The sequence below is a fragment of the Crocodylus porosus genome, unplaced genomic scaffold, assembly GCF_001723895.1.
Source record: "Crocodylus porosus isolate Cpor-Errol unplaced genomic scaffold, CroPor_comp1, whole genome shotgun sequence".
Lineage (NCBI taxonomy): Eukaryota > Metazoa > Chordata > Crocodylia > Crocodylidae > Crocodylus > Crocodylus porosus.
The window spans coordinates 34,203,835-34,228,988 of record NW_017728913.1 but is presented as its reverse complement, the minus strand read 5'-3'; the positions used below and the strand labels follow the sequence as shown (position 1 = coordinate 34,228,988).

Below are 25,154 nucleotides of genomic sequence, written 5' to 3'. Positions count from 1 at the left end.
GAGGGACAAGGATTTCTTGGGGTGAAATCTTTTATGGGACCAACTATGTAGTTTGGGATGAAGTTAGACAAGCTTTTGAATGCAAGACATTCATCTGCAAATCTTAAGTCTAGGGATGGTGTGAAGTCAGAAGATTTGCTTCTTCCTCAGGTTTTCATAGTTTCATAGTTTCTAGGGTCGGAAGGGACCTGAGTAGATCATCTAATCCGACCCCCTAACCTAGGGAAAGGTGTACTCAGCTGAAAAGTCAGAAGACTGACTCCTTTTCCTATTACTATTTCTGTTTGCTCCACATTTACAAAAATATCATTCCTTTTTTTACAGGTAACTGAGAGGTGACAGAGGACTATCTTCTTGCACAACAAAGAACAGAATTGTTACTTTGGGTAAGGGAGCCCCAAGTCTCATTCATCTAGGTATATTATATTTTGAAATGAGTATTCCAAATCTTGTAATCACTTCTTAAGTGATCTGACCACATTACTTTTCTAGACCAAGAATCCTGCCTGACTATTCTCTAGCAAAGAGTTATGTATTGGAAGATGCATGTGATGTGGCTCTGTAGATCTGGTGTTCAGTTCCTGCTGTTGCCCCCCCTGTAGAGGTAATTACTGATAACATTGTTATGATCATTAGGACCAAACTGATAAATACTTAACAAAGGACATTTCCTTCCTTACTCCGTGAACTATTTTGGACAATAAAAGGTACCATGTTCTCATTATCCTGATTTAATCTGCAGGTTTTTTTGGTCCCTGTTCTGTAAATGCAAGCAGCATTAAGTGCTAATACTTCAAATCTAGAAGGCCATCTGTGAAGAATGTTTGTCTTATAGAAAAAGACATCAGGCAGGATGACTGCATGTCAATGTAATAGTGACAAGATTCTACTGATTCATTTGTCCATTTTACCATGTAGGGTTTTAGTGAAAGCTGTAATAATATTGCACATTTGGATCTTTTTATAAAATTAGTTGGATTTTTGGATGATGCTGGTTAATTAAATTACACAATATGTAAAATCCTGAATGTAAAGACATCTTTTCTGATTGTTTCTAATTAACAATAATGACATGCAAAGTTGAACGTTGGGAGAGAGTAAAAAGAAGCTGTTGGACATCTGCAGCCATTAACAAACTGTAAAAAGACAAATGGTTACATGCAAACAAGTTTGTGCTTTCAAGCTCCAAGAAAGTTGTGTCCCACTCCCAGCAGCTAGTCTGTCCCTCTGCTTCTCTTTCTGTTCCACCCACCTCTTGTTCCCTGTCAGTGTAGTGGTGCAAAGCAAAAAACAGACACAGACAATATAGATGATTATCCAGATTGCAGAGTCTGATGCAGCAGAGATGAAATGTTTTCTGTTTGGCATTAGAATTCTATTCTCAAACATTCTTCCCACTTTTGGCTGAGTTTGGAGATAGCAAAATGTTGCTAATTCACCTTTGAGTGGGACATCTGGGTCTGTGGTAGGGTGACTCTTGTGGCAATTTAGTGAAAGAGTTAGGTGGGCTCTGAGTTTTGGATGGGGGTCCTCAAGCCATGATTTTGGGTCTGGATATGTCCTGCATCTCTTCAACTCTACAAAATCCTGGATTTCAGGGTCAGTTGTGGTCAGTGGGTGAGTGGTGGGATCATATCATCCAACTTCTCATAGCAGCTGCAGACCAAGCAAGCTCTCCCAGAGAGCCCTGTACATAACAGTCCTGCATGCCCTGAAGTTCCATTGCCTTATTTCAGCAGGAGTTAAGCATCTCATTTGAGAGTCCTTGTCTAGCATTTGTTTGGACTCGACTTAGAGAGCTGTCCTGAATGACTGCAAGTGAGCACGTACGTGTACCTCTCCTCCAAGGCAAACAATGTTTAACCTCTCTGTATAGTACCATGCTGAAGTGTGAAGTTAAGTCTTCAAAATAATCAAGAATATTGTACAGAGATGGAAGCTCCCCATAATCTGGAATCAGGAAATGCAGCATACCAGCATTTAAACCAGGAAGTGACCTCCAGCCAGGGGAACACTAACAACAGAGTGTGCCCAGATAAATGGACAAGTAGCCAACAAAATGGTGTGGAACACCAGCATGGTGTATACAGCAATTACTTTGAGATGGAGATGCGTCCAATTCTGTTTTGTTGTGGGTGAATTCATACCATATCTTAATGAAGCTGCTTCCTAAATGAATTTAATAATTTGCATTAAAGTACCAGGTTGTTCACCAAAGAAGAAAAAACATTCTTTGTGAATACAAGTCTCTTAAGTGTGAAATAATTTGAATTACCACACAAAGACTTTCAAATGTAGAACTGTGGTTGTTGGTGAGATTTCATTCATTTGTTCTTTGATGCTAGGGTTCAAGATAGTAGCAATGGAAGAAAATTGTACCTTCCCAGTTGTGGAACTGTGGAAGACCATTTCATCCCATTGTTTGCTGGCTGCCCCTTAAGTATGGTGACAGCTGGGAAAGAGCTAGGGTACAGAGCCCACCTAACTCCCTTAAGGGAGCCTATACATGTGCAGCAAGGCTGCTCCAACACTGCAATTACAGCATGTCGGAGCAGACTTGATTGAGCACCTGGTCTGGGGCTCCTGCACTGCACCAAGTGCCCCCAGGCAGCATCTCCCAGCTGCCCCACCCCTGTGAGCACAGGCACCAGTCTTGCTGCTGCCAGCTCAGCTACACAGCTCCTTGCCACCCCTGAAAGGGCCCCTCTGCCCCCTTCCTCTGCTGGAGGGGCAGGTGCCTCCCCCACACCCTGCTGCAGCCCCAGCGTCTAGACAGCTTCCTCCTATGTTGGCAGGCAGGTACACACACACATGGACACAGACACGCACAAGGACAGAGACATGGGCAGTTGCCACCCCCTGGCCCTCCAACCCCCACTGCCCACAGACTTACCTGCATCCAGCTGCTGAGGCTTCTCCCACCACTTACCTGGCTGCATGCTGGCCACATGTGTGCTCCCATCAGCGGAGCAAAGCAAAATCCTAGACGTTTGTTCAAATTTCAAGAAAACTACCCAGACAGAGATAGGAGGAACCAAAAAGACAATGTGTCCAGGAAAACTTGGACATATGGTAACCCTAATAAACACCCTAAGTTTCTGTCATTTCCCAGGAATTCCTAACACTGGATACAGCTAGACCCAGGAGCTCCTTGAACTGCTACCTTATAGCCCTTTTATATAGTACTCCTTGTAGGTGCACAGAGGCAGAAGCAAAAATTGGGCCTTGTCTTTTCCCCATCCATTTATATTGCTGTAGGTTGATTAAAGAAGTTTACATAGGAGAGCAGAGAGAGAAATAGTGTGCTGCTAATTTTACAAAAGAAAACAAGCAGTGTTTTCATTCTCACCAGGGAAGGCAATTTTGAAGTTAAACACCTCATTGATGGTACTAATACTGTGCATTTAATTTTCAAGATAGGAACAAAAAAGGTGTTTTTGTTCCCACTAGGCATAACAGTTCTAAACACCTCATTGATGCTGGTGTTGTCAGAGTCATTTGAGGCTTGGTAATGGCTTCTGTTAGCGAGTAACTAAAATCTCACGGTAAAATGTGCCAGGGTGTTTAGTCAGATTATTGCACTCTCACTTGCTGCATAAGAAAAAGTATTTCTGCCTCCTTAAACTAGTATAGCTAGATAGAGTTATTTTTACAAAGCAAGATGCTACTAAAACACTAAAAGGTCATTTTCTCCATTGAGTTCAATTATATTTTTGCAATAAGCATGATAAGCAATTATACTATTTATACACCTTTATATGAGGATGCACCCAATATCACACCAATACAAAGTCAGAGCTCAGGGTTAATATCACAGAGGGGTAACAACTGAGGAATCTTGATAGCGATTGTGATAAATTTTCTGAACGCCATCCGTGGGTGGAACCTTGAAAGAAGTAATTATAATCAGCTACTTACAATGAAAGCTCCATGTTAAATTCCAGTAGACAGAAGCCTGGAAAAGAAAGTTGGAACAGAAGTTTTGCTATCGCACAAGATGGCTTTCATCTTCTATTAGAGCAGCACATGGGAATTCTCGCATCCAAGCAAGAGATACTAGTGTGCTATAATTCCTCTGAGGTGTTATGTGTGTGAATGTACACCTACCCACTGACCGACGCCCAGGCAATGTGCTAGAAACATGGAAATAGGTATTTGTCCTCTGACTTAACTATTGCAGACCATGGAACTGTGTTAGGTACCACACTTTCAGTTGCTACCCAATACACAAAGAAATATTTGTTAAAGTAGCATTGAGGGCTTTCTTTAAGCCCATTGGCAAAAGAAAGCCAGATTAAGACAGTTGTTGAATTCTTACTTCATCCTGTTGTGCCACTCAGTACAACTTGTAGAATCATGCAAGTTTCTGAGGCTTTGTAATTGAGAATCAATTATGATACAAGCACAGTGGATAAAATTACAGTTAGCAATGAACGTTTTAACTGATTCTCTTTTCTTTGTGCATTTTTGTGCAGTGCTAACATCTGATCTTTAATGTTAGAACTTTTGTGTTTAATAATAAGTTACGTGTGAAGCCAAAAGCATTGCATAGTACTCGATTATAAGATTGTCCAGTATTTCCCATTAAATGACCATAGTTTCAGTTTAGTTAAAACATAACTATTTTGCTGAAATTTCCCATGCCAAGTATATGCTTAAGGCTGATTCTATTCTATCTTTTTATTTCAGCCAACATTAGAACACTGAAAATGTTCTGCTCATCACAAAACGTTCCTGAAGCCAGCTCTTTGAAACACTATTGTGCCCCAATGCTTTGGAGCAGGGACTTACAATTTAATGGAGATGGGATTGGGGAGAGGGGTTGCCTCATGAGCATCAGAACTGTATTTTTGCCCTCCTTGTGAAAATCTGCCTAAATTTGGAATAGTTTGAAAAAAATCAGTTTACTCAGGATATATTTTGTGTTTTTAACAGCTAAAATCACTGATAGTTCAGTGTTTGCTGAGCCTGCCTCATACTCTCTGTATGACACTCTCAAATACCAGTATGGTATAAACGCAGCCCTGAGATTGGGCATATGATACCCCCACAAAGTGGTTAAGAATGCTCCAGCTGTGAGCTAAGGGGTCCCAGATGGATCTTCCCATACTGATTCAAGGTGTGTGATGAGATTGGGACTGGAAGGACTGGTAGAGAAATAGGCATGGAGGAGGAAGACTGGGACTGGCTAGATGAGGGGCTGGAAATCAGTGGAAGATAAACTCTGGCTCACTTGTCGAAGAGGCAGGGATTCAGGGATGGGGGCAGGGGAGGCTTAGTTTCTCTGAACAGGGAGACTGGGACTGGAAAATAGCAAGGCAAATGGCCTTTTTGGACATTTATCTTTGCATCAGTTTTATATATTGTATATTTTCTTTGCAACCCTAAAATCTAGAAATTTACTCTAAAAATCCTAGACCTCTGAAGTTCAATATAATGTCCTTAAATAAGTGGAGGTACAGAAAGAGTATTTTTTGCATTTATTCTTCATAAATGAAGTTAATAAGAAACTGAAGAAAATACTTCACTTAAGATCGTTCTGCAGAGAACTTCCTTCTTTCCACATCTGCCCTAAGACATAAAGTTCCCCATTCATCTCAAGACAATGTTAAGCCAGACACCCAGGAATGATCATTTATATGTTTTTCTACACACAAGAATAAATTGAAGGTTCTCAGCTATGTACAGTTCACTGCAGTGAGGTCTTGTCATAGTGCCAGAAGTAGATGGTGCTTAGCATAAACGATGTGTGCCCCCAGTGTCTGGGGGGTCATGGCGGCAGCAGGAGCGTGGCAGCAGCAGTGGGAGCGCGGCAATGGTGGCAGAAGCATGGCAACAGTAAGCAGGGAGCTCCTGCAGATGCCTCTGATGCGTTGGCGGCATCCAGTGGGGATTGTGGACCACCTGCAGACACCTGTGGTGGTGGGCTGGCGAGCGGCGTCTGCCCACAGGCACCACTGACAGTGTCAGCGATGCCTTTTTGTAGGGGGTGCACTGCCACACTCAGGGGGTACACATACACCCGTGTGCACTCCCTATGTGTTGCCCCTAGTGCTTAGGAGATACCACAACTTATCTCAAGGAGCCTAGTAGGGCTCAGGAGCCATAGTGAAGTCCAATCAGAACAGAGCTAAACTAGCAGGTTTGTAAAGTAACATCTTTGGAACGTTGTGCAATCTCTTGTCCACACTTTTAGCTTGGCAATTCAAAAGGGATGAGCTGATTTCCTGGGCAAGATCTGAAAGAGTACTGCGGCCTTTGTTTTTTCTTCTAGTCAGTCCTCTGTTTGGGGGAAGGAGATGAGGGATCTATAATGAAGACATACTTTCTTTTGGGTCCTGGATAGGCATAGGAGTTGAGAGGTAAGCAAAGTTGTAAACGATTGAACTAAAAATTACTAAGCTTTTATGTCTAGCTTTTGAGATGTCAGCATTTCAATACTCCTTCATTTTTCATAACTCCTGCTAGGATAAACAAGACCTGAGTTTGTCTTGTAATAACCAAGGGAAAGGCCCCCTGCCCTTCATGTCTAAAGCCTTTCATACCTCCTTTGTACATCATAACAAAACAAAAACTCAGTCCCATTTTTTACCCCTGCAGTCACCTTGAAAAGTTTTACAAAGAGTAAGGACAGACTCCTGTTTCACTTTTGTTACTAAATGGCATTTACCCAGCTGAGTAACTACACTTTTGGCAGTTATATAAAGTTTGCAGTTCTACAGGGTGTGCATTGTGGATGTGCAAATGCCCATAAGGCTTCTGAATGCACACAGTAAGTTGCCCTCCTGCTAGGGAGATCTATACAGCTATATACCTGAGTGAGCATAAATCTTAAATTTTGTAGCCAGGCAGGCTTTCCTATGTTTTAGCTCAATAGTTTAGTGGTTAGGGAGCTTGCCCAGGAAATGAGAGGCCCAGGTTCTAGGGATCTCCTCAGCAAGAGGGTGTACAAGCCTACATTTTTCTGACTTGCTATCACAGTGCTTGAACCACTGAGCCATGGGTTGGGTATTCTCCTCTTGAAGCTGGGCAGCCAAGGGAGATATGTGGGCATAGGAGGTTAAGAACAAGCTCAAGGTTGTGACTGAATGAAAATGATACTGGCTTGGAAGGGAATAGGTTCCAGCTTGCACCCGTGCTCCCAGTGGGCCAGCCATTTTATTCCTTTCATTTTATCTGAATACTGTTAAATGCAAGAGGTGGTGACTCTGCATTAAGAGGAGGGCTAGATGCCTTACCTGTGCTCAAAGCACTATACTGGGAAGTCAGAGAATAGCAGAGTCAATCACCATCTAGGTAAGTGGGACGTAGAACTTGGGTCTCTGCATTCCTGGGTGACTGACCAATAGACTGAAGCTATTGGACTAACACATGGGAGGGCTGCCCTCTTTCTTCCCCCTTTAACCTCTCTCTCTGTTTCTTGACCAGCTATAATCTGGGGACTTGCACTCAGGCATTCATGTAGGGACACCTACCTGTCTGGCCAGAGCACAGCCTGGTGTGCATGATTAGTAGCCTTATGGACACGTATGTGTCCACTGTGCACAGAATAGGACTGCAAATTGTGCAGAAGTGGCAAAAAGGCCATTATGAAGCTGGGTAAGTGTTACTTGGGTGCATAAAGTAAAATAGGATTTCAGTTGACAGCTGAAACAAAGAAAGGAGTGATAAGGTCCAAAGATTTTTAATTATAATAGTAAAATGAGAGTAAGATCATTGTAACCCAAGAGAAATAGAAGTAATATCAAAGAGTAAAATGGTTCTCCAAAATATCTGGAACAAGGTGAAAAGATGCCTTCTTTTATTCTAAATATAAAAATATAAATGTGTATGCATGTATTCTTTGAGGCTATGAGTACCTGTAAATCTAGAGCCTTCATTTCCTAAGCCACATTGCTCAGGCCTTGGAGGGAGAGAAAAATTATAACTAATATTTTATTGGCATGAGTTGGGGATGGCTGCATTACACAAATGGATGCTATTAAATCTTTATACTGCACTGCACTATCATGAATTTTGTATGTGTCACATATTTTACAGACACAAATAACTGATTTAGAAATGTTATAGCAAGCTTTATGGGGACTCCAGGCACAAATGTCAGGTCTAATTTGAATTATTGTTATAGAAAATCATAGTTCTGTTTTTTCATTGTTGTTATACCAATAGCCCTGACAACCTGCAATTTACCTGGCATAAACAACACATCCTGAAGATACAGGGTTGTTTTGCATGCTGCAATATTTCCTTATATCTTTTCTTCTTACAGCTGTGATATTTCACATTCATTCCACTGGATGGCACTGAAGGAGACAAGATCGTGTGTAAATATATCCAGAAATTCAATATAACTTTTAAAAATGACAGTGGCTTCCTTATTTGTGCCACTGATGAAATACCAGACAAGTAGGAACCAGTTTTCAATTCTGATACAATATATTAATAATCAAAGCATCTATTAAGAACTCCTAACTGTAGTTACAAGTTAGTAGCAGAGGAATAATTGCAGTGTTGAATCTAAATCAGGGCCCCAACTCTCCATATCCCTGAGTCCTCTCTGGGGACATGGGTGAGATGTAAGTATTTGATTTTTGCATATTCCTTGGTTTGGATTTGAAAGGCCATTCAAAGTATTATTTAGACTACATCAGTAAGTTCATGCTTTGCTTTGAAAGCTCAAAATGATAATTTGCAAAGCCTTGAAAATTAACTTTTAATTAAATTAGCTTTAAAATGCATAAGAATTTTCTATAAATCTCTGTAAATTAAAAACTTGTACCTGCAAATTTGAGGAGAATTAAGTCAGTGTTTGGGAGAGCCACCAGATTTGAGAGCTCCAGGGGAAGTATCTTCAAGGTGCCCTGCCTTGCTCTAGGTAAGGACCTGGATCATGTCTTGAAAATGCAGTTTCTCCCTATCACTCAGACGCGTAATGTGGAAGTCATCTTTGACTCTGTTTCTTAACTTGCACCTCCCACCTGTATGCAAATCTTGCTACCTTTTCTTCCATAAAATCTTTTAAGCTTTGCACATTTATCTTTGCACTCACCACTGCCCCCCCCCAGCTGCCACTGACAGCGCCAGCAGCATCTGTGGGAGCTTCTGCTTACCGCTGCCGTGCTCCTGCTGCCACTGTGCCCCCCGCAGGTGCCGGGGGCATGCATCGTTCATGTTAACATCACTAAAATCTTTACCCAGCTCCTTATCATCTCCCATTCTAACTACTGCAACCTTCTTTTCTGAGGCCTACTTTATGCTCCTCTGACTTTCTCAGATACCTTTAAAAAGGGTGGGCAAAACATGGTCCCCAAGCCAGGATCTGGCCCATAGCATGGCCCCTCAGCCCCACCCAGCCCAGGCATTGGGGGCAGACTGGTCCAGAACACATGTAGCTGGTCCACCCACCTCCAGGTGTGCAGTGGGGCTGGAGCAGGGCATCAGCCAGTCTCACTCTCCAGGAGCCCCAGTGATGACAGCTCCTGCCAGCTGCTGCTGCCAGGCTCTGCCGCTGATGCCAGAGCAGGTGGACAGATGGGGTCTCCATGGAGACCAGGCTGGGACTTGCACAGGCAGGGCACATGGGCAAACCAGGCTGGGCCCAAAGCAGGGCCACGATCCACTCTTCGCATGCGTTTGTGATGGGCACTAGTTTCACAGGCAAGGAGGTTCAGGGATTGTAGATTGTGGCTCTGCCCCAGGCCCTGGCTCCAAGCTGTCACCCCCCCAAGCTGTCACTGCCCCCAGATCCTGGCCCCAGCCTGCCCATCCTGGTCCCAGATACTGCTCCCCACCTGGCCATGGATCGGTCTCATCCACCTAGCCACTTGCCTTGCCTGCACAGGTCCTGCCAGTCTCCACAGAGACCCTGGGATTGTGGGGTGGTGATAGCATGGGGCTGGGGCTCAGGGAATGATCCACTTCCTGCATGCCCTTGCCTGCAGACCCAGCACCTGTAAGGTACTGGCCCCACAGTTGTGAGCCCAAGATCACAGCCCTGCCCACCCATCCCACTCCTGGATGCTGCTCCCTGCTCACCTGCAGCCCTATCCCGTTCACCTGGCTGCTCACAGGGCAGAGCCACTTACAGAGTTTTGGTGGGAGGGTGGGGGGGTGCTGACTCGGCCTGTGACAGCTCACCAAAACTCCCCCAGTGGCCCTTCTGCCCAAATAATTGCCCACCCCTGCTTTAGAACCCTGTTTCTAACATTTTCTTTCCTGGCCTCTTACTGGCCTGTTGTTGTGACTGTATACGGGGGTGGGCAAAATGTGGCCTGCAGGCCAGATGCGGCCCGCCAAGCCATTCTATCCAGCCCATGGAGCCCCTAAAAATTTTTGAAAATTAATATTTATCTGCCCCAGGCTGCCTGTCATGTGGCCTTTGATGGCTTGCCAAAACTCGTAAGCGGCCCTCCACCCAAAATAATTGCCTGCCCCTGCTGTATACACACATTATAATAAGCCCCATGGGTCTATGGAAAAAGTTTATTAAAAGATGTTTGCTGCAATAGGGTTAGTCAGTTTGCTGCATCATCATAATGGGAAAAATGGTTCCTACTTTTGGGATTGTTGAAAGTGTGGACTTGTTATAAACAGGTGGAGCTGGGAGCAGTGCATCCTGGGATGCAAGAGGACTGTAAATTGCTCGTTTTGGCTCTGTGAAGCAGACTGAAGTTATCCTAACATGAGCTAGGTAGCATAGCGCTCGCCTTAAGTGTTGTAACTTTCAGACATTTTGAGGGCACTTAGGATGACTTAAGGAGCTTTAATATGCAGAAGCTCCATAAGTTTTAAGTGCCCTTAGTATGATCTAAGTGGAGTGTGGACCTTCAACCTTTAAGATTGGTTCTGTGTTTCTGTAAATGGTTAGGCCAGGGATAGGCAACCCCTAGCACTCATGCCTATTTGTGGCACATGGAGATGTTTTCCTTGGCATGCCAGGACATGTGCCAAGGAGACTGTTTAAAAAAAATGTTTTTCAAAGTTGCTGCTCCAGGCTCAGTGCTGAACTGATATATAATCTAAGTTTTAGAAACAACACAATCCAAAATATTAGGAATTGGCGGACATTTAAGTGCCTCAAAAGTTAATCTCTGAATATCACAGGTCTGATTCTTCACTGCCTTACAGCTACACCTATGCCATGGGACCATAATGTGCTATCAAACAAAAAGTCATTGTTCTTGCATAGATGTGAATGACAAAACAAGAGGCAGGAAAAATGGGAGTCAGGAACCATGCTGCTAACATAGTTCATGGACTGCATGATTTCTGTTCTCTTTTTTTCCCTCTCTATATTGAGTCTTCTTAAAACATAGGAAACCACATTATCATAATGGCATTATAATGATATTTTTTCAGTGTTGAAATTTTTGTCTGTTCCAGTCTATCAAAGCATTTAAAAATAATGAATGAAGGCTTAAAACCCCTGGAGAGGCACCTTCATAATATTATCCTTCTTTGACAGATAAGAAATTGTGACACAGAGAACTTAAATTACTTGTCCAAAGTTGCACAGAAAGTCTGTTGTTAGCTGGGAGTAGGACCCAGCTCTCCGATCTCCCACTACATTAATCCCAAGATCATTCTTCTTAGAGACAAAGATCTGAAATGTGACCCAAAATACAGTGTAAACTCCCGTGTGTCTGCTGGTGATGTGATTCCAGAGCTGCTGACAGAATAGCTGTGGTCTTCTCAAAGAAAGTGATTTAAAATGCATAAGCATCATTTTTAAATTATTTGGAAGGAATGTCCAGTTTGATTTTCATGCCAAAGATAAGTCTTTATTGAAGAAAGTTAAATTAGGTACATTAAAAAGTGAAACAAGAACTCTATACAATGGCTATATACAGCATGTCCTGGGAAAGGGAAGACAATGGTGCATCTTTCTCCTTTTCAGTATTTTTTAAAGGAGTTAGTAGTTCATTTAGCAGCTTTTCTCTATTGCTTCACATTTATTTGATAGGCAGACATGATAGAGATATGTAGTAAACCATCAATAATTAGCCCATGGCAAGTCAGCACAGAGCTATGTAACATAATGTGCTTGAGCATAATGGATTAAGACTTGACATCTGTGAAATTATGAAAATGATGAAAATTAATAGCTTCCTGCTATTAGAATGGTTGTTCCTAGTGTTTTTAAATTGTTTAATGTCACAGGAGGGATCTAGTTCCCTGAAGATGCAAGCAATCACAATAAACTTTATAATGTCATCAACCTATTTGTTACTCAGTTTATGTCAGAGGCAGTACACATGATAGCAGGAGCATACATTTAAACAACCTGTAAAGTACACAGCTACATAGTAAAGAAGCAACAAAACGAAATTTAATATTTTGCAATTTTTATCCTTCTTGATAGTATCTTTGGTAAGGATTTTTTCCATCATATCTGCCAGGAAAATTTGTGCATGAACAGCTAGAAATCACTGACTTTTAAAATCATGGCACTTAGCAAAAAGCTTTTAAAAAGTGATACATAAAAACAGCATTAACCATGAAAAGTTTGTAAATATTTATAGGCAATGCATGTTTGATTTCCTGACAGTTTTAATTTAAAAATCTGTCTCAAGATAGTAGATTATAAATATTTAGAGCAAATTTGTGCCTGGAATTCGCTGGCACTGTTTCATTCAAAAGTGATGTTACCAGTTTGAGACTATAGCCCCTCCCCTACACAATCAGTATGGTTTGACGTCACATAGCATTAGATTCAGCGATTTATATTCACATATTCAAAAGCTAGAAGGGAACAATGTCATCACATAAAATGGGGTCCTGTATATACAGGCCACAGAATGTTTCCTACAAGCTGGATTAAAACATGTCTTTTAGAAAGATATCTGACGTTGTCTGAAAGACCCCAATCCATGGTGTGGCCCCTATTTACCCTCATAAATAGTTCCAATATTTAATTATTCTGACTGCTAGGAGCTGCATCTGATTTCAAGACTGAATTGTCTAACTCACAGTTTCTGGCCACTGGATCTTGTTATGCCTTTTGTAGCAAGATTGAGAATCTCCCCACCATTATGGTAGTGTTGGAGATATGTTGTAGCTGTGCCAGTCCAAGAAATATGAGGCAAGGATTTTTTGCGGATAATATTTTTTATTGGACTAACTTGGGGGTTGTGAACCAGGGGTTACGCACCCCACGGGGGTACTTGGACTGGTCCTAGGGGGTCCATGTGGGCGGGTGGATGGGGACTGAGTATCGCTGCCTCCCAGAAGCAGGGCTGGGGTGGAGCGAGGGCAGCAGCATCCCTTTGCGGAGCAGGGAAGTTCATATGCGGTGGCTGCCACTGCCACATACCAGCCCAGTGAGTTTTCCTGCCCCACGGAGGGGCACCGCTACTCTCACCCCAGCCCAGTGAGTTTCTCTGCCCTGCCCTGTCCCTGCTCCTGGGAGGCGGCAGCACTCCATCCCTGCCCGCCCATGTGCTGTTCTCTCCTCCCTGCTCAGTGTTTGGCCACATGCTACTGCTCACCCCCGGCATTTAGGCACGCACATGCTGCCCCTTCACTTGGTGTCTGTCTGCCGGGGGTACTTAGACTAAAAATGATTGAAAACCCCTGGCCTAACTGCATGTTTGGGATACACATAAACAAGGTTTTGAATGCAGTTTGAAGGTCTCCATTCCAACCTTTTATCATTTCTTTTCCAGACCACTTCTGTCCCACAACCCAAACATAAGTTCACCCTCAAATCAATTCCATCCCTACATCTAGTCCCAAACCCTAAATATGTTCTTCATACAGGTTTGCCTCTGCTTCTTCTGTAGTTCTAGAGGTTCTTGACTTCCCTACCTGTCCAGGTGTAGTGGGCAGTACTCTAGTTAACGTGTTAGCTAATAAATGCTAACATTTTTGTCCTGGTGAAGACAAAGCCCTAATGCTATAACTCAACCAGTTTAGCACATGCTTAAACATCAGGTTGAAGCATGTTAAACACGTTAAAACCTTTTATTAGAATTTGAGGTGTTGTATTGCTTCCTAGTTATCACATTCTGCTAATAGTCCTAGTCAAGATGGGGGTCCCAGCAGTACACACCATTTTTCCTGACTGGCTATAATTAAGGTAGAAGTCAGTAGCATGAGTGTATGCAGTAACCAACATTGGTCATAATAACATACCTTGTATTGCCCTCTTGTTAATCTGTTGAAAACCGATCGGTTTTTCCACCGTCTCTTAGCCAGTTTCTAATTCATGACCTTTTAATTCTAATTCTTCCTCTTGGCTGATTCATTTCCGTAATAGTCTATTAAAAGGAATCTTTTTCTTGTCTATACCTGAGAATTGCAGACATTGGATGCTAGTCACTAATATAACTGCACAGGTGTAACCCCAGTTGTAGATTAGCGAAGCAGTTTTTTGTATGCAGGGAACATACTCCAGCTTTGAGGAGAAATAGGTGTTAGCAGTGGAAATAGCAGCCTTGCCTTTCCACAATAGAGACTTGTAGTGGTTCAGTTACTTTGATGGCTGGATACCAAATGCTAGAAGCAGGGCAAATCCACAGCATAGATGAAGCTTTGTCAAAGGCTTTCTAAAGTCCAGATAAACTATATCAGCTAGGTCTCCCTTGGTGTCTGCTCTATTTTGATGACATGTTCAAAGAATTCTAGTAGATTAGAGAGATTGGGATGCAGATACAGCACAAGATTAATGTAAATGTAAAATAAGAAAAAAACAAAAAATGACCAAAGCTGCCGATTAAAAATCAAGATTGTGTCCAATGCAGTAACAGACAGAGTTAAATTGACCTAATGTCGGGCCCTGAAATAAAGTTAAACAACCTGCATTGGCTGTATACAAACTGCAGACACCTAAGGTATTTACAAACAGTTTCTCTGAAAGACTTCTGCAGATTTAGATGCAGCATAATGTAAATTGATCTCTTCTCTCATCCCTTGTGTTGGTTTCAGGCAAGAGCAAGACATTTCATCCAAACAAAGAATTAGGAAATTTTAATATCCGGTTCATAATCAGCATCCAGACAAAGGGCCAGCTTTTCAAATGGTTATTCCTTATTGCACTGAAATCAATGACCAGGTCAGGGAGTGGAATCAGGAGGTACAAAAAAGGAAATGAAAACTCTAGAAGAGGTAAACAATTATTTTAGGTGTACCACCCTTCTAGCAATATATTCCATAAACAAAACAGCTCTGAGTGGGGATCATTCCTCACTGGAGAGTAGAGCTGGGGGCAAACTTGAGAGATGGACAGAGGTGGAATGGAATGAGATTTAATATAGATAAGTAATACACCTAGGAAGAACTAGTAATCATTATACATCTAAACACAGACTCTGCTTTTTAGAAAACAGGAACAGAATAAAAAGGCCTGGAAGCAGTCATAGATAATTCATTGCTACAGATAAAAGCTCAAAATGAAACATTGTTGCAAAAATCTAATGCCATTCTGGTGCTGCGAGAGCACTGTTTGCTATCCTGATGGTATGTGGTTCATGCTGCATGTACAGAAAGTTCAACGATGATGTTGATTCCCACAAAACATTAATGTTATGAATAAAGTTACCTCAGTGACGGATGGGCTGCAAACTACAGAAGATGTTTTCTCTTTGCCAAGTGTAAATTCTTAACTTGAGAAACAACTTGGTTCATAGTTTTATAGATGCTATGGTCAAAAGGGACCTCAGCAGATCATTGAGTACAACCCCCTACCTAGGCAGGAAGGAGTGCTGGGGTCAGATGACCCCAGCCAGATGCCTATCCAGCCTTCTTTTAAAGACCCCCAAGGTAGGGGAGAGCACCACCTCCCTTGGAAGCCCATTCCAAATTTTGGCCACCCTTACTGTGAAGAAGTTTTTCCTGCTAGCTAGCCTAAATCTGCTTTCTGTCAGTTTGTGACCATTGTTCCTTGTTACCCCAAGAGGTCCCCTGGTGAACAGATCATCACTGATCCTTTGCTGCATCCCCCTAATGAATTTGTAGGTGGCCACAAGTTCACCTATCAGCCTTCTCTTGTGGAGACTGAAGAGGTTCAGGTCCCTCAGTCTCTCCTCATAGGGCTTGTCCTGTAAGCCCCTAATGATACGAGTGGCCCTCCTCTGGACCCTCTCAAGTCTATCAACATCCTTCTTGAAGTACAGTGCCCAAAACTGGATGCAGTACTCCAATTGTGGTGTGACCAATGCTGCATAGAGGGGAAGTATCGCCTCCTTGATTCTATTTGTCATGTATCTGCTGATGCATGATAAAGTGCGGTTCGCTTTGCTGATAATTTCATCACACTGATGACTCATGTTCATCTTGGAGTCCACTGTGACTCTGAGATCCCTTTCCGCTTCTGTGCTGCTGAGAGGGTCACTTCCCAACCAGTACGTGTGATGGATATTTTTGTGCTCTAGGTGCAGCACTCTGCGTTTGTTCTTGTTGTACTGCATCCCATTGTGTACTGCCCACTTTTCCAACTTGGCCAGGTCTGCCTGCAGTCATTCCCTACCCTCTGGAGTGTGCGCTTCACCCCACAATTTAGTATCGTCCGCAGAATTGGACAGAGTACACTTCACACCCACATCCAAGTCACTGATGAAGATGTTGAAGAGTACAGGTCCAAGGACCGAACCCTGCAGGACCCCACTACCCACATCCTTCCAGGCCAATACTAACCCTTCTACTACCACTCTCTGGGTGTGACCACTAAGCCAATTTGCCACCCACCAGACCATGTAAACATCTATGTCACAGCCTCTTAATTTATTTATGAGAATGGGATGAGATACCATATCAAAGGCCTTGCTAAAATCCAAGAAAACTACATCCACCTCTACTCCTGCATCTAACCAATTTGTGACCCTGTCATAAAACGAAACCAGATTGGTCAGGCATGATCTACTTGCTACAAATCTATGCTGGTTTCCCTGCTGCATTATTTTTCCCACTGGACTCCCACAAATATGATCCTTCATAATCTTTTCAAAGACCTTTCCAAGGATGGAGGTGAGACTGACTGCCTATAATTACTTGGATCCTCCTTCCTTCCCTTCTTGAAAATAGGGACCACATTGGCCCTTTTCCAGTCCTCCAGGATCTGACCCGAATGCCGTGAGTGCTCAAACAGCTGTGCCAGTGGTTCTGCTATGGCACCAGCCAATTCCTTCAGTACTCTCAGATGCAGCTCATCAAGGCCTGCTGGCTTGAACACATCCAGTCCATCCAAGTCAGCATCAACAGTTGGTACGCTGCTGTTCCTCTGATGCCCATCTAAGAACACATTAGGAGATTTATCTTGACCCCTGTTCAGGAACACCAAAGGAAAGAACTCATTGAATACCTCAGCCTTGTCTGCCCCGTCTGTCACTGCTTGCTCCTCCTTGTTCAGCAGGGGTCCTATGCTGCCCTGTGCCTTCCTTTTACTCCCTACATACCTAACCCTCCCCCCCACCCTTTTTGTTGTCTTTAATTTGTGTTGCCAGCCTCAGCTCTGAAGTTGCTTTGGCTTTTCTAATTGCCTCCCTGCAAGTGTGGGGCAAGTAGGTATACTCCTCCTTGGTAACTTCCCCCTGCCTCCGCCACCTATACGTCTTCTTTTTTGCCCTTAGGCTATCTTGGATTTCCCTGTTCAGCCAAGAAAGTTTATTGGCTCCTTTCCCCCTTTTCCCTCATACTGGGATAGTTTCCCTCTGTGGCTGAAGGATCACTTCCTCTAGGAACGACCACCCTTCCTGGACTCCCATCTCACCAATACTCTTATCCTGCAGTGCGTTGTTGACTAGACTCCTGAGCCCACTGAAGTTAGTCTTCCTAAAGTCAAGCACTTCCGCCCTACTAGTTATTTTACCCACCCTACGCCGTATGGTGAATTTGATTGATTGGTAGTCACTGTCCCCCAGGTGACCACGAATCCGTAGTTCCCCTACCTGGTCCTCCCCTGTAGCCAACACCAAGTCCAGTAAGGCATTCCCCCTAGTGGGACAGTATACCTCCTGCGTTAGGTGAAGGTCCTGCATGCAGGTTAAGAACCTACATGAATGGGTTCTTGTAGTTCCTAATCAAGTTCCTAATTACAAACTTCTGATTGATTTGTAAATGAGGAACTTCTCTTTTTTCATGTTCCTTCTCTTGCCCTAGCATGCACAGTGATGATTTATAAATGGTCCTACCTGATGTTGTAGTCAAGACTGAGGAAATAAAATCACCTTTTTATAGGTAAAGGAACTTTTAGAAAAGAACTTCCATTGAAAAAACTGTACAGAGAATTAAGACTTAGTAAGGCATCAGACCCCTTATAATCAATCACAAGATTCAGTAAGTTGTTAACAGGCTAACCAACAAATATAAAGGTATGATTTTATTTACATCAGACATGTTGTCTAATGAAAATACTTAGCAGATAAAGCAAAAAGGTATGAAAATAATCTCTCTTTGCTTTGAGGGCAAGACACGTTACTTTCCAGTGGGCTGCCACTTGGTTGAGATTGTAGCACCACTGGAGTCGGTTAGCAGCCAGCCCCTCCCAGCTCTTGATGTTGGGATTCATTTTCTTGAGGTGTGCCTTCAGTATGTCCTTGTAGTGTTTCCTGTGACCCCCACAAGATATCAAGCCACAACTAAGCTGGGAATAGAGCACTTGTTTTGAGAGTCAAGAGTTGAGCATCCATCTGCTCAATAGTTGTAGACAGAAAGGGCAGAATTCTGTTTTCCTTTCTGTGCCAGAATGCCAGATTTCTACCTGTACTCCTGGTCCTGGCCATTTTTGTCCCTTGGTTTGCACTGTGGACACAAGCATAGGTATGTAGACTGAGCATGCACAGTATGTGACACACTGACTGAGCACATATACACACACCTGAGCATATGTCTAGGGAAAAAAAGAGGGCCTTCCTATATTTTAGCCCCAATAGCTGAGTGGTTAAGGAACTCACCCAAGACAAAGAACACCTGAGTTCTAAACTGGCTTGGACCTGGCAGGTGCATCATTCTGACTTTCTAGGATGATGTGCCAAGCACCAGACTACAGGATAGGTAATTTCTTGGCTCTTTACCAGAATTCCTTTTGAAGCTGAGCCTCTACCCTTTGCATTTAACAAGGATGTAGAACAGTGCCACTGGGGAAGTTTCTGCCCCATTGGGAGCAAGGGGCCAGGCTAGAACTCAGACTAATCTTTTTCCAGCATAGGAGCTGTCTCACTGAGCCACATGCCCTCCACTTTGCAGGCTTTCTCCAGGCCCCAGGTATATGGCTCTCAAGGGGACCAGCTTAAAAAAGAAACTTAGTTTATATACCCTCACCTGTAAATGATGGTGGCTAGAGCACTGTGCTGTGAAGTCAGAAAGCTGAAAACTTAACCCACATCTGGGCAGGGGAACCTAGGATCTGCTTTCTGGGCAAGTGCTGTAACCACTTAGCTATTTGTGTTAAAACAAAGGAGTGTCATCCTGTCCTCTTGCATTTAGCACCTTTTAGCTGTGGGTTTCATGTAGCCTGTGTTTTTGTAACTTACATGTTCAAAAGGGATGCAAAGTGTAAACTACTGTGCATACTCAGTCTCCATGTGCAAACCTGTGTGTCCACGGTGCAGAGGTAATAGAATGCCTGTGCATATGCCAAAAATATGCAACTAGAAAACTGTGATTTGGGTGCACAAAGATCATAATTCTGCCCAAAGATCAGAAAGAAGCATAACTGATCCAGTCTTCAAAGTGAATGGGGGAAAATGGGTGCTGGCAGAGTTAAAGCTTTATGCAGTTATTTCATCCTCCTGGTGCTGTGACATCCCGACACATATAATGCAAATGGCTTTTATTTTGCTGTATAGCATACTGATTAAATCCATTTCTAACAGCATCAAAGGGTATGGCAAGATTATGTGTAAAGACCAGAAGCCTTCCAAATAGGCATTTCTGCAAATATATAAAACTTAATCCTGTTAAGGAACACAGAGTTCTGCAAAGTTAGCTAAAGAAGTAACACCAGCCTAAACAAATAATATTCACAGAAGCTTTTCAAAGACTACAGAGCTACATATAACAGAGAAGATGTTTTCATGAAATTATGCTCTAAATCAGAGGTTTTCAACCTTTTTCAGTCTTAAGTACTCCTGACAGCCAGATGCCGAGCAGGGGAGGGGGCGGTAGTGTACAGCCAAATAATGAGTATGGGGTCGAGGGGGGAGTAGTGCACAGCTGGATGATGCATAGGGGGGTGGAGGAGCTGTCACAGCGGGGGTGGGGAAGGTGGCACATGGACAGACACAGACTAGGGAGGCGGGGACAGCATGCAGGCAGACAGGGATGGAACATTGCTGCCTCCCAGGAGCAGGGACGGGGTGGGGTGGGGAAGCTCACTGGCATGGGGTGAGGACAGTAGTGGCCACTGCGTGCGAGCTGCCCCACCCCAGTCCTGCTCCTGGGAGGCGGCAATGTTCCATCCCTGCCTGCCTGCACGTGCCCCCTAGGACTGATCCAAGTACCCCCAGGGGTACGCATACCCCCAGTTGACAACCCCTGTTCTAAGTACATGTTCATTGCCAGCTAGTTGCCAAAATTATGAAAGCATAATTGAGATGTCCTGTCCCAAGCTATTTGTCTGTGACCAGTGCTAATGACCTGTAGGAGGTACCAGGATTTGACCTTGTAACTTTGAATCTTTTCTTATTTGCAATTTTTAATTTTAAGTTGTGAAGGGAAGACAACAGCAATGCCAGAAGTTGATAACAGCTATACTGCTACCTTGAACTGAACAATAGTACTACCCATCATGAGAAAACACTGAAAACTGTTAAACTGAGCTGCAATTAGAAATGTGCTCAAGTGTTTTCCTGTCATGCCAGATCATGTGGGGCCACTTTGGGGACTGAGATGCCAACCAGGCTCAGGAGGAGTGAGCAGAATCCAGGGACAAGCTTGGTCATGAAGCCAGGAGACCAGGCAGAGAGCAGAATCAGAGAGCAAGCCAGGTTGAGAAACCCGGAGATTGACCAGAGAGCAGAGTCAGACCACAGGTCAGAGGGGAACAGCAAAGCACCACACACCAGGTCACACCAGGCTGCAGGCACCTGGCTTTTAACTTGCCCTGCACTGGCAAGTTAAAAAGATATAATTGGGATCTGATCCCTAATTCTGAAATTGTGCTTCCTGCCATGCGTGTGTGGCATGGAAAAATTGTTAAGATCAGGGCTCAGATACCATGGTGCCTTTAAATGAATGTGTGCCAGGGGCCAAACTGTCTCTTTGTTGTTTGTACAGTGCATAATACAATGGGATCCTGGCTTCGAGGTGGTATAATAGCAACAATAATAATGTTAATGAATACCCATTGGCTTGTTGGCCCAATAGACCACATCCGAGAGTGTGACTGGAGTACAGACTTTGCCTGAACCTTTTTTACATAATTCATTATTGTTTAGGTACTCATAATTTTTTCCATTTTACTGTTGTTTCTGCAAGAAAAAGGAAACAAAATAGTCCATTGAGTTTGGAAGCCAGTAATTAGTTCCAGAAAGGAATCTTTAACAGGTGAAAAAGGTGTATAACTGCATAAATATGTGCTTAAATCTCAGAATCCTGACCACAAGGCAAAAAGGTAGCCAGAAACATACGGAATTTTTGTTTTGAATAGTGGGGAAGAATTCAGTTCCTACATAAATCTAGTTTAGGAATAGTTAGTGTGTAAATGTCCTTTCTTTCCTCATTTTGAGGTCCCTTTGTAAAATATGTTCATTAGTTTCTATTGCTGGTCATTTAGTCAGAAAGAACCTGCTTTCACCCTCTACAAACCAGCTGGAGTCAGTGGGATCAGGGTGAAAGTTAGCTCACTGACAGCTTTATTCAAGCTGGAATTTGTACAGCCACCTATGGTGGCAGTAACTGTCACAAGGTTCTGGGAGCAAGAGCACTTGGAGGTCTATGTGGCTTTGGTCTTTGTTCAGCAGCATAACAAATTACATTTTCATTCATTACAATGGAGTCATGTGTCTTTTTTACAGTGAAAGTAGGTCTTGTCAAGCAAATTTGATCTTGTTTTTGGCAAGATGACAAGCCTGGATGATAAAAGTAACTGTACTAAAATAACATACTTGAATTTTTATAAGGCAGATTGTCATGTAGCCTTAGAACTACATGACAGTCTGCTTAAAGAATTAGCATTTGCCAAAACGAATGTGGCCCGTATAACATGGATTAAAAACTGGCTTACTGATGGAGAGCGTATCAACTTTATTATTGTGGAATCAACACCTGGTGGGGAGTAGGCCCTGATGGGTTTTGACAAAAGTTGATTCTCAGCTTAGCACTGTTATTTTTTTTATCAGTGACCAAGGAGAAGCATAATACTCTCCTTGGGAATTATTGGGTGAAAATCTTAGGCAAGTGTTACCAAATTAGGGGTTGTAATTTAACAAATTAAGGGTAGCGCTTAACAAGTGGGGTCTCAAGGCCCACAGAAATTCATTAATAGAAAGTAGGGTTGGACTAGAAGTGCTGTCACCTTAGAAGAAGAGTGGGAATCACCCTTCCATGTTGTCCTTCAGCATTGACAGAGGTGGGAACAGGGAGGTTTCTGGTACCTATAACAATTTTAAATTGCATAATATAGTCATGGGGGAAGGGAAGGTTGAGTGTGTTTTGGGGACAGCTATGCCACCCTCTTCCTGCACCCTGTCCATGAGAGGGAGGGGTATGGGCTTGGGAAGGACATTCAGGGAAGGAACTGAATGAAAGTGGGTGCAGATGGGAGGGAGTATGGGAAGGAGATCTCTCTCTTTAATGAAGAACGTGAATGAAGCTTGAGAACTGACGTTGGCTTGAGGAAGAGGAGAACACTTTCCTTTCTGAAAGGCAGGGGATTGGGAGTAGGTATAGTGGAGAGGAATTTTAAGTTTTGGGGTAGTGTTTGGGGAGTTTGTTTTGTTATATACTATCTTACTTTAATATTAAGTTATTTTGTCTTTTATTTTAAGCTGCCTTGAACTTTTTGGGGGGAGGACAGCATATGAATCTAATAAATAAATATTTGAAGACCTCTGTTATCTAGGAAGTCAGTCTAGATGATCATAGTAGTAACACTAGTAATTTGTCACAGTCATGTCTAAAACCCTGAGTGACCTTTGATTTTTTTTCTTAACATAGTAGAAAGTACTTACTTTGTTAATTTAATAGAGATCAGTTGATTATAAGCAAGTAAAAAAAGGATAGTAATATATATTCAATTTTGTGCCTCTTGTAGCACATTATGTAGTTGCTTAATATATGGTTGCAAACTACAGGCCTTAGATTTAATAAAGTTAGAAGAAAGAATGAGTCTGTCTCCATACCATTAATTTTCTAGGAAAGTCAAGATAGACTTTCAAGAAAATAAAATGTTCTGGATGATGACAATAGGACTGATTTTATACCAAGTCACATCATACTGTGTGATTTCCTAACATGTGTCAGACAATTAATTAGAGCCTTGGTTTTTCCTTCTTAATTAGCTGTAAGTGGCTAAAAATTCAAAATGAACTTTGTTTTTTTTAATTTCGGGGGGGGAGGGGTTGAGCACTGAAAATCCAATTCTGCCTTTGGTTATGTGCATGAACATATCTTTTGGACCTGCATATATATACACAACCAAGAAATTTCCCCTTAGAGTGATGACTGATTTATAACTGCCATTTTTCTTAACCAGAGTTTCTAAACCGCTAAGTCACTGAATGCTTAACATGTGATCATTTTAAAAGAAAAGAACAAGGCCTGTGTAGCAGTAAGAGCACCAGGTGAGTCTGTCATATTTAGTTATCATGTGGAAGCAATATATCAAGCTGAATGACTGGGCATTCTGGGCAGAATTTGTTTTCCTTCACATGTCCGAACAGCAGTCCCTTGTTTTTATCCTTTTTTCCCAGTGGGGCAGGAAATTCCCTGCTGTCCAAACACTTCTGCAACAGGCCCTGCTTTTGGGGCCAGGGGCATGCCAGGAGCAGATTGTGGCTCTGCTCTGGCCCCACACGGTCATCACCACAAGATCCCGGCCCCAAGCACAGCATAACACCTACCTGCAGCCCTATCTTGTCCACCGCATGCCCTGCCTGCGCAGCGTCTGGTGGGTCTCCGTAGGGGTGGGGCAGTGACAGTGTGGAGCCAGGACCAAGTTGTGTTTGTACCTGGGTGATCCTGAAATAGAAATAGAATCTAATATCTGCTATGTACATAGATAGCACTTATGCATGTAAAAGTGAAATCAGGTTTGATCCTTAATCTCTCAAAGCACGTGAAGATGAGCACACACGTGCATTTCCCTGGGGACAAGGAGCAACAGCACAGTTGTGCGACTGTTACTTGTTCCTGGGGAATGCCTCTGCATGCACACTGTGGTGCATAGCAGATTGCCCCAGGTGGAGTAGGGGAGGGGTTCTGGGAGCTTTCTGGGGCTGCAGAGGCAGTGATTGAGGTGTACAGCAGCCAGGCTCTGGTTTAGGGCAGCACATGCTGCAGCCATGTTCACTGCCCTGATTTTTTTGGCGTAGGTTTTTTTTAGATACCAGGATTTCCTGATATCTAATTCTGTCTCTGTAGAGAACCTTTTCACCTGCGCTGTGTGTGTTTGGTGTCACCTCAGAAGCCTTTGAGGCACTGCAAAGTGTATGTGCATGCTCGTCTGGACGCACCCTCAGTGACTCAGCATGTGTCTGCCTCACAGATATGAGGCTTAATTTGTAAGGACCTGATTCTATGCAATCTATTTACGTTCATATACAATTCCCATTACATGTCAGAACATAGCAGAAATGTAGAATGTATGCAAAGATTGGACTTTGTTTAATTACCAGTGATTCTTTTATTTGTCATTGTTTTAGTATGGGCTATAGCACTCAGTAGGAGTATGGATATTGACTTTAGTGGGGTCATCCTTGTGATGGCTGAAAGCATTAATAATATAAAAGGAGTAATGCAATTTTGCCTAATGAAATAAAAATTAATATAACTTTTAATATGTTTGAGGGAATTAGGTCATGACATTTTCAGCATAGCAGTTGGAGTCACAGCTTGGAAAATCTTGAGAACATCTGTTATTTCTGTCTGGTGGTATAAGTAGCACCGACTAATGTACACCTTTAAAATTCATGTGCTGATGATGAAGACAAGTAATCTTAACACAAAGCAGATTTACTTGAGATCTGGGAAACACTTGAGCAGTTCATCGTCTTGATCTC

The 25,154-nt window shown here is 42.9% G+C and overlaps 1 long non-coding RNA gene across 2 annotated transcripts; it reads left to right on the top strand.

Annotated features, from left to right (window-relative positions):
• Window positions 1–221: 221 nt before the first annotated feature.
• Window positions 222–5,833, top strand: LOC109309781. Of its 2 annotated transcripts, none has more exons than XR_002101039.1 (3): window positions 222–386; window positions 493–604; window positions 4,690–5,833. It is a non-coding gene; the product is annotated as an uncharacterized LOC109309781 (long non-coding RNA). The 2 variants fall into 2 exon arrangements; XR_002101040.1 differs by having other exon boundaries at window positions 493–1,895.
• The last annotated feature ends 19,321 nt before the right edge of the window (window positions 5,834–25,154 follow it).